Source organism: Sus scrofa, chromosome 15 (genome assembly GCF_054392235.1).
Source record: "Sus scrofa isolate SSC_HxYL_T2T_F1_AM1 chromosome 15, Sscrofa_HxYL_maternal_Yorkshire_Landrace_v2.0, whole genome shotgun sequence".
Lineage (NCBI taxonomy): Eukaryota > Metazoa > Chordata > Mammalia > Artiodactyla > Suidae > Sus > Sus scrofa.
Genome location: NC_139397.1, coordinates 70,075,337 through 70,085,706, shown reverse-complemented (window position 1 = coordinate 70,085,706; position 10,370 = coordinate 70,075,337).

The following is a 10,370-nucleotide window of genomic DNA, read 5'->3' as shown; positions in this document are numbered from 1 at the left end:
ACAGATACCTGGCTCTGTAGCAATGTATGTATATAGATGTGTAGAGTGTGCCTGGTTCCATCTCCACCCATACAACTTCTCTTGTCCTCTTATGGCAGAGCGATTCAGGAGAAAGGAAGAGACTGTTGAAGGAACCAGCTCTCCCATACTAAGTTCCTACTACCTCTTGAGTGTCTACTGTCTGAAAGAGAAGGATTGGTCAGGGCAAAAAGACAACCATGGGTAGAGGAAGCCACCCCTAGCTGAGTAGGCCAATGATTCTAAAACCCTGTCCGTGTTATCTTGGGGGTAGGGGTGGTAGCGGTGGTGGGGTGGGGATTGGCACTAGGTTGCAGTAACGGGTAGAAGTCCAAGGGAACTGCACCATGTTTGGTGCTCACTCAAAGGAGTCATCCAGTGCCTCCCACTCTTCCAGGGGCCATATCCTAAGTGACATGTCTCAGTGCCAACTGATGAAAGCACCATCCAGAGATGTTAAAAGACCACGATGTCGAGCTGTTAGCAGCCACATTCCCACTGTCCAATCCAATTAAAATTAGCCTTTATTCTCAAACAAGGAAACTCAAGAGTGTCCAGAGTAGTTCTCACCATATGAATCATAGACAAGTAGTGGTCTCTAAGGGTTTTCCAGATGACCACAAACTGATTTCTCAAAGGACAGTGAGACTAGCTCATCATTCTGCATCTTCAAAAGCTTTCTTACTCTAGGAATATCCCCTTGACATGTGCTTCTGACTTGACATAACTCATCTTAAAAACAAAATCAAACAAACGTTCCCTTGACCTACATTTCCACACAACCATGGCCCATCTCTCTGCTTCTCCTTAGAGTAAAACCCCTCAAACATTATCGGTTATCGCTGTCTTTATTTTCTCCTTTTCTATTTCCAGCTCTATCAGTGGGGAACCACTGACATCCACTTACTTAATCCAGAGGTTAGCTCTCTGTTCCATCTTTTTTTTTTTTTTCAGGGACTATGGAAGTTCCCAGACTAGGGGTCTAATTGTAGCTGTAGCTACCGGTCACAGTCACAGCCACAGCCACAGCAACTCCAGATCAGAGCCTCACCTGTGACCTACACCACAGTTCATGGTAATGCCGGATCCTTAACCCACTGAGTGAGGCCGGGGATCAAACCCACATCCTCATGGATACTAGTCAGGTTTTGTAATCTGCTGAGACACAATGGGAACTCCCTCTCTGCTCCATCTTACGAAACTTCCCAGCAGCAGCTATTGTCATGGTTGACCCCTCCTTCCTTATTAAAATTTTTCTTCTCTAAGCTCCCATGATACCATGTTTTCTTGGTTTTCCTCATGCCACATTATTGTTTTTCTCCCAGTCTCTTCTATCTGATGTCTCAGTGTCAGATTCTCCCTAAATTAAATCTTCAGTGCTTTTCTCTTATCTTCCCTTCCTTTTCCTTATCTTCTTTTCCCCTTGTTCCTCTCCTCACCTCTCTCCTCCTCCACTCTTTCTGCAGGTAATCTCTTTAAGTTTCATACCATCTATACATTCTACAGATGTCACAGGTGTCATCTATGACTCTCTTCCCAGTCCTCATCTTTCTCCTAAGGAAGCAGCCTCTATGACATCGCTGCTTAGAGGTCTAATAGACATCTCAAATCAGATGTCTTGGCATCCCTCCAGAGCCTATTTCCTTTGTGATTCTATCATCTACCCAGTTGCTCATGTCCAAAACTTAAGAATTGCTTGTCTTTGACTCCTTTTTTTCAATTGTATCCCACGATCAATGCCTTAGCCTTATTGGTTCTAACTTCAAAATATATCCTAGGATCTAATTACATCTCACCACATCATTGCTACAGCCCTTATCCAAGAAATTATCTCCTGCCTAGACCACAGCTGCAATCCATCTCTCTGGGTTTCCTCACTTATCCTACTAGGCATTCTCTACCTAACAGGCAAAATAACCTCTTAAGAGTATAAATCTGCCACATTGCTCTCCTGCTTAAGTCTCACTAACAGTGTCTGATCCTGTTACAGAATAAAATTAAAGCCACTTGCCATGTATATAATCTGACCCCTGTCTATGTGATCTGACCCCATCTTTCCTGCCCCCATCCTCAGCTTGTTCACTAGGCTCATTACACTGGCTTTCTTCCTAGACCTCAGACAGTCCTGGCTTTTTCTTGTCTCAAGATCTTTTTCTTTTTTGCTTTTTAGGGCCACACTCGCAGCATATGGAGGTTCCCAGGCTAGGGGTCCAATCGGAGCTGCAGCTGCCAGCTTACACAACAGCCACAGCCATGCCTGAACTGAACCGTGTCTGTGACCTACACCACAGCTCATGGCAATGCCAGATCCTTAACCAGCTGGGTGAGGCCAGGAATCAAACCCATATCCTCATGGATCCTAGTCAGGTTCCTTAACCACTGAGCTGCGATGGGAAATCCTTGTCTCAAGATCTTTATACTCACTGTTCCTCTGCCTGCAGTGCTTCCCTCTCCCCAGCCAAACCTTGGCATAATTAACTCTGCACTGTTCAAGTCTCAGCTTTATTGACACCTCCTAGGAAAGAACTTCCCCTGACCTCAGTTTAAAGCAGCTCCCAAACCTTGTCATTCTCTATCTCATTACTGATTTCCTGCATGTTGATGAACACTCTCCACTTGAAATTATCTTTTTATTTGCTCATGGTTTATTTCTGATCACCGCACACTACATTAAATGACAGCAATCTCATCCTGTCTTGTTCACTGCTGTTTCCCTAATTTATACTAATGCCTCCCTTCTATCATATGCTCAGTAAATATTTGTTGTGTAAGTATTCCCATTATGATCAATTCTCTACTGTATTTCTGTTACTGATATGAAGCAACATAGCTTCTAAATCAGACAGCACAGAAGAATTACATAGGCATAGTTTTAATAATTCACTCTTGGGCCCCAGCCCGGAATTTATTGACAGGCCATGAAAGTGTCCTGATCTTTCCATTCACTTTGATGAAAAGTCTTGAATTGGCAAAGGCAAGGAGCAGGGGGTTACAATTCAGGCTAATGGAATTTGGTTTAAGTGGTCCTGTGAGTCCTTTGTTCCACCAGAGTAAAAAACAATTTACAAATCACTAGATTGCAGTTGGGAGTAGTACTGGAGAGACATGAGAAGCTAGACTCTGAGGCATGGGCCCATCTGGCTGTTGAGAGCCAAGGTCCACTTTTACCCATTTTGATGGCTCAGTGAGTCTGTGATTTCCCAGGGCACTTATTCATTCAAGATAAAATCTTTACCTCATCAAGTCATTCAGCTTCATGATCTAGAACTCTGCTAGCCAACATAGTAGCCATGATTTACGTTTGAATTTGTTAAAATTAAGGTATTTGAATTTGAAATAACTTTATTAAAATTAACATAAAATAGGCAGTTTCCCAGTAGCCTAGAGGTTAGGACTTGGTGCTTTCACCACTGGCCCCAGCTTCAATCCCCGGTTTAGGGACTGAGATCCCACATCAAGCCACTGCACACCATGGCCAAATAAATAAGTAAAATGAGATAAACTGAGGAATCCCATTCTTCAGTCTCACTGGCCACATTTTAAGTTCTCACTAAGCACATGGGCCAGAGACTCCAGTACCTGACTGTGCCTTCATAGGAAGTGTAGAAAGTTCCATTGGACAGAACTGGTCTGGAAAATGGGCTCCTGGGATTTTGAGGGTGTCCACCTGCTGATGTTATTGCTTTAAGTGCTGCCCGGTCAGCCCTACATGGAACTATACTCTACCCTGGTTAAGCAATGGCTCTCGTGAGGCCTGGGAATTTCAGTTGAGCAGGTGAGAAGCTGATGAAAACAGCTTGTAAAAACACATGCCAGCAGACTTGCCCACACACAGAGGAGATGCACATTTTCACAGAAATATACCTGTGTTGCCTCTGAGGACATGCAGAAAGCACATTGCTGGGACAAGTATGACACTTTCTTAGCTTGTTCTCCATGAACCCTGAGTCCAAGGTCACTCATGGGCATATCACGAGGATTTGTTAGGTAACTATTTCTTGGGCTCACATGTCATATCCTCAATGAGAGTGTATATATTATTTCCTCCTGGACGTTTCACATAGAAATGATAAACACTAGCACTAAGTCTAACTTGCATTATAATGAGCTCTGTACATGCTTCTTTTTGTTTGCTCACGAAGTTCTCAAGGGCAAGGATTATATCTAATTTCTCCCCTTGCAGCAGCTGGCATTATGCATGAGGCATAATTGTTTCTATACAAATATTTGTTAGATTAGGGGTAGGTGGATAGATGGATAGGTGAATGGATGGATAGGTGGATGGATGGATAGATAGATGGACTAAGAGCTGCACTGATGGAAGATCCTACGTGTCAGTGATATTACCATTTCTAGCGATACATCATTTTCTCATCTCAGGACTTCAAAAGAACTCAACGTCATTCTCTCTTTGGAAGATGAGGAGGTATAATTTTCCAAGTCAACAGTGATCAGATGAATGAGGAAAAGCTTTTCCAATGTCACCAGAATATTCTCATGCGGCTTCATAAGAAAAAACATTTCCTTTCTCTCTCTCTCTCTCTCTCTCTCTCTCTCTCTCTCTGTCTCTGGTAGAAAGCCCAGCTAGAGAAAGAATAAATTTAGCTCAAAAGGAAAACATGATAATAGAGAAATTCCATAATAAATTGTGTATGTATCTTGTGAAATATTCAGATTCCCAGAGCATTTTTGTTTACTCTTTTAAGAATCCAATATTGAGTGCTTATTATAGACTTTTGAATCCTCTATCCCATCTTATCTCAGAGAAAGAGGAGAATGAGCTTGCATGTTGCTCAGCAAGGAGGCATATGGGATCACAAAGCCAGGCACAAGCCAGCTCTGAGCCACCTGGCAAGAAGGAGAGCTCCTTAGGGGCACATTCTTTATCTCCTTGTAGGCTCATAACCATGAGGTTGGGACATCAATGGGAAACTCAATAACACATTTTTAGGACAACATAAACAGACTGGTCCCTCCTAGCATACTTTTTCTTATTTATTTATTTATTTTTGGCTGTGCCCGTGGCATGTGGAAGTTCCTGGGCCAGGGATTGAACCTGTGCCACAGCAGCAATGGGAGCGGGTGAAGTGACAATGCTGGATCCTTAATGTGCTACACCACAAGAGAACTCCCTAGCACTTTTTCATGTTAAATTATCAATTCTATAGGTACTGCTTGCTTTTCCTTTTTTGTAATTCTTTTCTGACTATAAAAATAATCCACATTCTTTATAGAAATATATAAAGGTGTAATGGAATTATTGAAAGGTGTAAAAAAAATTAAAAATGCTTATAATCCTGCTATCCTGAGTTTCTGCTGCATATATTTTAGTGTATTTCCTTCTTATCCTTTTTATGTGCATATATGATATAAATAAGTAGAGTTCTATCTTTTTTTGAATAATGAGAATCATGCTCATACTTTGTTATTTGATTTTTATATTTAACAATGTATTATTTTGAGTATATCTCCATGCCATTCAATATTTTTCAGAGCAAAGCAGGATACAGTTAAAAAAAAAAATCCTTCTCCCCTCCCACAAAATGTATAGGCTGTAACTAAAGTATTATTTAGAGGAAACTTTATAGTTTTAAATTCTTATATTAAGAAAGAAGAGGAGTTCCCGTCGTGGCGCAGTGGTTAACGAATCCGACTAGGAACCATGAGGTTGCGGGTTGGGTCCCTGCGCTTGCTCAGTGGGTTAACGATCCGGCGTTGCCATGAGCTGTGGTGTAGGTTGCAGATGCGGCTCGGATCCCGCGTTGCTGTGGCTCTGGTGTAGGCCGGTGGCTACAGCTCCAATTCAACCCCTAGTCTGGGAACCTCCATATGCCACGGGAGTGGCCCAAGAAATAGCAACAACAAAAGACAAAAAAAAAAAAAAAAAAGAAAGAAGAAAGGCTAAAAATTCTAGTTACATATCTAATTTAAGAAGTCAGAAGAGGAGTAGCAGAATTAACAGACTTCCAACCAGGAAATTAAAGTCATGAACACAGTAATGTTTTAGATTGGTCTATTGTATTTTTTTCCATCTGTACTTTGGACCCTTAGATCCTTATTCTTTAGAAGTGTCTCTTCTAAAAGAGCATTTAACTAGATATTTTATATCTACTCTGACATCTTTGACTTTTAACTGAGGCATTTAGTCTATTTTCATTTAAATGTAATCCCTGAAATGTTTTATCCAGATCTATTTTGTGTTTTCTAACTACCTGACTTTATATTTCTTCTTTTTCTCTTTTTTGCCTCTTTTGGGTTGATTTCTTTTTATTTCTCTCTGTACTTTTGGAAGTTATATATCTAATTCTGTTCTCCTAGAACTTACCTAAGAATGTTAATAAGCAAACTTATCATATTCTAAATGTAATTAATAAGTTTTCCTTCCTCTGTACATTAAAAAATCTTAAAACATGGAGTTCCTGCTGTCGTGGCTCAGCAGTAACGAATCCAACTAATATCCATGAGGATTCAGGTTTGATCCCTAGCCTCACTCAGTGGGTTAAGGATCTGGCGTTTTGCCCTGAACTATGGTGTTGATCACAGACATGGCTCAGATCCCACATTGCTGTGACTGTGGTGTAGGCTGTCATCTGCAGCTCCTATTCTACCCCTAGCCTGGGAACTTACATATGCTGCAGGTGTGGCCTTAAAAAGACAAAAATTTAATAAATAAATAAATAAAATGGCAGCTCTATGGGAGGTAAGTGGGTGCACAATTTAAATATAAAAGTGGTGCAGGGCTGGGGATGCTGAGGTCAACAAACAACCCAGCCTGAGGGGATTATGTTGGAAAAAAACCCTTAAAACACTTTAATTCTATTACCCTTTCCAATGTATATGCTACTGTTGCTGCATATTTCATTTCTATCTTTCTTTTACCCACAGAAGTTTATTGTCATTGTTTTATGCAATGTTTTGTGGATTTACTCATATTTGACACTTTCTTGGCCTATTAAGCCATCTTTCATCTCAGTATTTCTACCTGAGATTACCTCCCTCTGCCTAAGACAAGCTCTTAGAATTTCCTTTAATCGCCGTCTGTTTTTTCCTTATCTCAAAATGTCTTTACCTTGCTCATATTTTTGAAAGATCTCTTCACTGCATATATGGTTTGGATTGGTAGTTACTTTCTCTCAACATATTAAAAATATTTTCCCACTATCATCTAGCTTCTCTGACGGCTCTTATGAAGTCAGTCGTAAATGTGTCATTCCTTTGTAAGTAACCTATCTGTCTTCTTTGCCTCCTTTTCAGATCCTCTCCGGCTTTAGTGTTTTGAAGTTTTATTACTCTGGATCTGGGTGTGCATTTCTTTCTTCTTCTTTTCTCTTCTTTTAAAAATGCTGCTTGAGTTCCTTGGATGCCTGAATCTGAGGATTGAAGTCTTTCATCAATTCTGATCATTTCTCTTTCTCTCTCTGGACTGTATAAAAAATAAACCGCTGGTCTGTAGCCCAGTTTCCTAATTGTTTCTTCTGCTATGCTAATATTCTCTTAAACCACCCATTGAAGCTTACAAAAACATCTAGTTATGACATTTTTTTCATTTCTAGAAATTTCAGTTGGATCTTTCCCCAAATCTACTTGATAACTTTTATGGTTTTGTTGTCATTGTTGTTCCTTATTTATATTTATAGAACTTGCAGCAGGCTGAATTGTGTTACCTCAAAATTCGTATATTAAAATCCTAAATGCTGGTACCTCAGAATGTGACTATATTTGTGAAGATAGGGACTTCAAAGAAGTAATTGGGAGTTCCTTTCATGGCTCAGTGAAAACAAATCTGACTAGCATCCATGAGGACACTGGCCTCACTTAGTGGGTTAAGGATCTGGCGTTGCCGTAAGCTGTGGTGTAGGTCGTAGATGTGGCTTGGATCTGGTGGTGTTGTGGCCATGGCTGTGGCTGTGGCTCTAGCTATGGCATAGGCCACTGACTACAGCTCCAATTCGACCACTAGACTGGGAACCCCCATATGATTTGGGTACGGCCCTAAAAAAAAAGACAAAAAAAAATAAAGAGGTAGTTAAGGTTAAATGAGGTTATTGAGGTGGATTCTAATCTAATATGACTGGTGTCATTATAGGAAGAGGTTAAGATACAGACACAAGAAAGGAAAAGCCATGTGAAGACAAAGAGAGAAGATAGACATCTACATGCCAAGGAGAGACGACTCAGAAGAAATCAACTCTATCGACACCTTGATCTTAATCTTGGGTTTATAGCCTGCAGAAGTGTGAGAAAATAAATCTCTGTGGTTTAAGCCACACAGCCTGTAGCATGAAGCTATGGCTGCACTAGCAAACTAATACTGACCTATCTATTTCTTTTCCTTTGAATCAGTTTAAAAATACTTGTTTTATATTCCTTGGCTGGTAACGCCAAATCTGAAACCTTTTGAAAGTTGAATCCTCTGTCTGTTTTTCCAGCTGTAGTATGCATCTGGATACTGCTCTCTTAATGAGTTTTGTGATCTGTGCTGATGAGCTCATATTTTTTCAAAAGTTTTATCTATGGAAATTCTTTGAGGTAAATCTCAGAGGATTTGCCTGTCAGAGTGCCATGAACCTAGGACCATTTCCAACCCAGCAGCACTCTACACTAATTCACCACTTCAGTTTGTGGGGACTACCCAGATAGTGTAGATTGAAGTTGTAAAATTATACAATAGCCTTGTGTTTGCATAAACCTAAAGGAACACGTTTGTGCCTTTACCCACATACTAAGTTTGGAGGAAGGCAATTTGCCCTGATGTCTGAATTAGTGGAGAGGGACAGCGTGTGTCTGACTCACACCCACACTGAAGATATAACCCATTGGGGTCTCTTCACTGTATGAAGATCTTCCACCAGATTCTATACTCTGTGAGGCCCCCAGGCTGGTTCCTCATGCACAACCACTGGAGTTTGACAAATGCCATCAGGATGCAGTCAGATTTAGTGCTCCAAAGGTAGTTCTAGGAGAGGTGGTTTTTATATTTTATTTTCATTTTTTATTATTGCAAGATTTTTGTCTATTATAGTTGATTTACATGTTCTGTCAATTTCTGCTGTACAGCAAAGTGACCCATTCTCTCTCTCTCTCTCACACACACACACATATTCTTTTTCTCACATTATCCTTCATCATGTTCTATCACAAGCAACTAGATATAGATCCCTGTGTTATACAGCAGAGAGGTGGTTTTTAGCCCAGAGCCTCTGCCGGTTCTCCAGAAGGATTAGGCTGGCCTGTGCTTGGAAAAATGTAATGCTGCCATTATCTCTATTTGCTACCTTTGTGACCAGCTCAGCAAATCTTGCCTCTTCTGAGAGCCAGATCCAGAGGAAAACATTTTCTTGAAGTTAGTTCCAGATGTCCCAGCAATTTTTGTCAAGTCCTTATCCATGCTTTGACTGTCCTGTGTTTGAGGTACCCAACCCCACCCCTACCCCCCAATCACAGGGTGTGTTTTTTTTTTGGCTTTTGCCATTTCTTGGGCCACTCCCTCGGGATATGGAGGTTCCCAGGCTAGGGGTCGAATCGGAGCTGTAGCCGCCAGCCTAACGCCAGAGCCACAGCAACGTGGGATCCAAGCCTCGTCTGCAACCTACACCACAGCTCACGGCAACGCCGGATCTTTAACCCACTGAGCAAGGCAAAGGATCGAACCCGCCAACCTCATGGTTCCTAGTTGAATTCGTTAACCACTGAGCCATGACGGGAACTCCACAGGGTGTTTTTGAGATCATGAATTCCCACTGCCATCTCTCTAATCACTTTTTATCCATTTCCTACTTGTACCTTTTAAAGAAACAAATAGAAGAGCCATCTGTTCTGGAAGATATCCTGGTAATACTCTCTTCTTTCAGAAAGCGCTAGGAAGAGGCTAAATCCAAAGATTCCCCAAAGCTTGGAGACAGGGCCAAGGTTCTCAAATCTGCCTGTCCCCTACAGGAAAAATCCAAGCCGCGTCTGCGACCTATACCACAGCTCTCGGCAATGCTGGATCCTTAACCCACTGAGCAAGGCCAGGGATCAAACCTGCATCCTCATGGATACTAGTCGGGCTCATTTCCACTGCGCCACAACAGGGACTCCCACAACTGACACACTTTCTAACAACTCCTTGATCAGAGAGGAAAAAAATAGCTCTATTAGAAAAGAATTTAATTATTTCAGCACTACTGCAGGGGATTATGGGAAAACTGAATTTTGATCATGACCTTTGACTCACCGTCAGTGTTAGAACCAATAAGTGAAAACAAGATTAAATCAGAATCAAGAGGTGGGCTGTGAGTAGAGATTGCTCACAAACCCAGACTTTCACTCTGCCTTCTCCAGTCAGAAGTTTCTTAGGAAAAAGTGAAGGT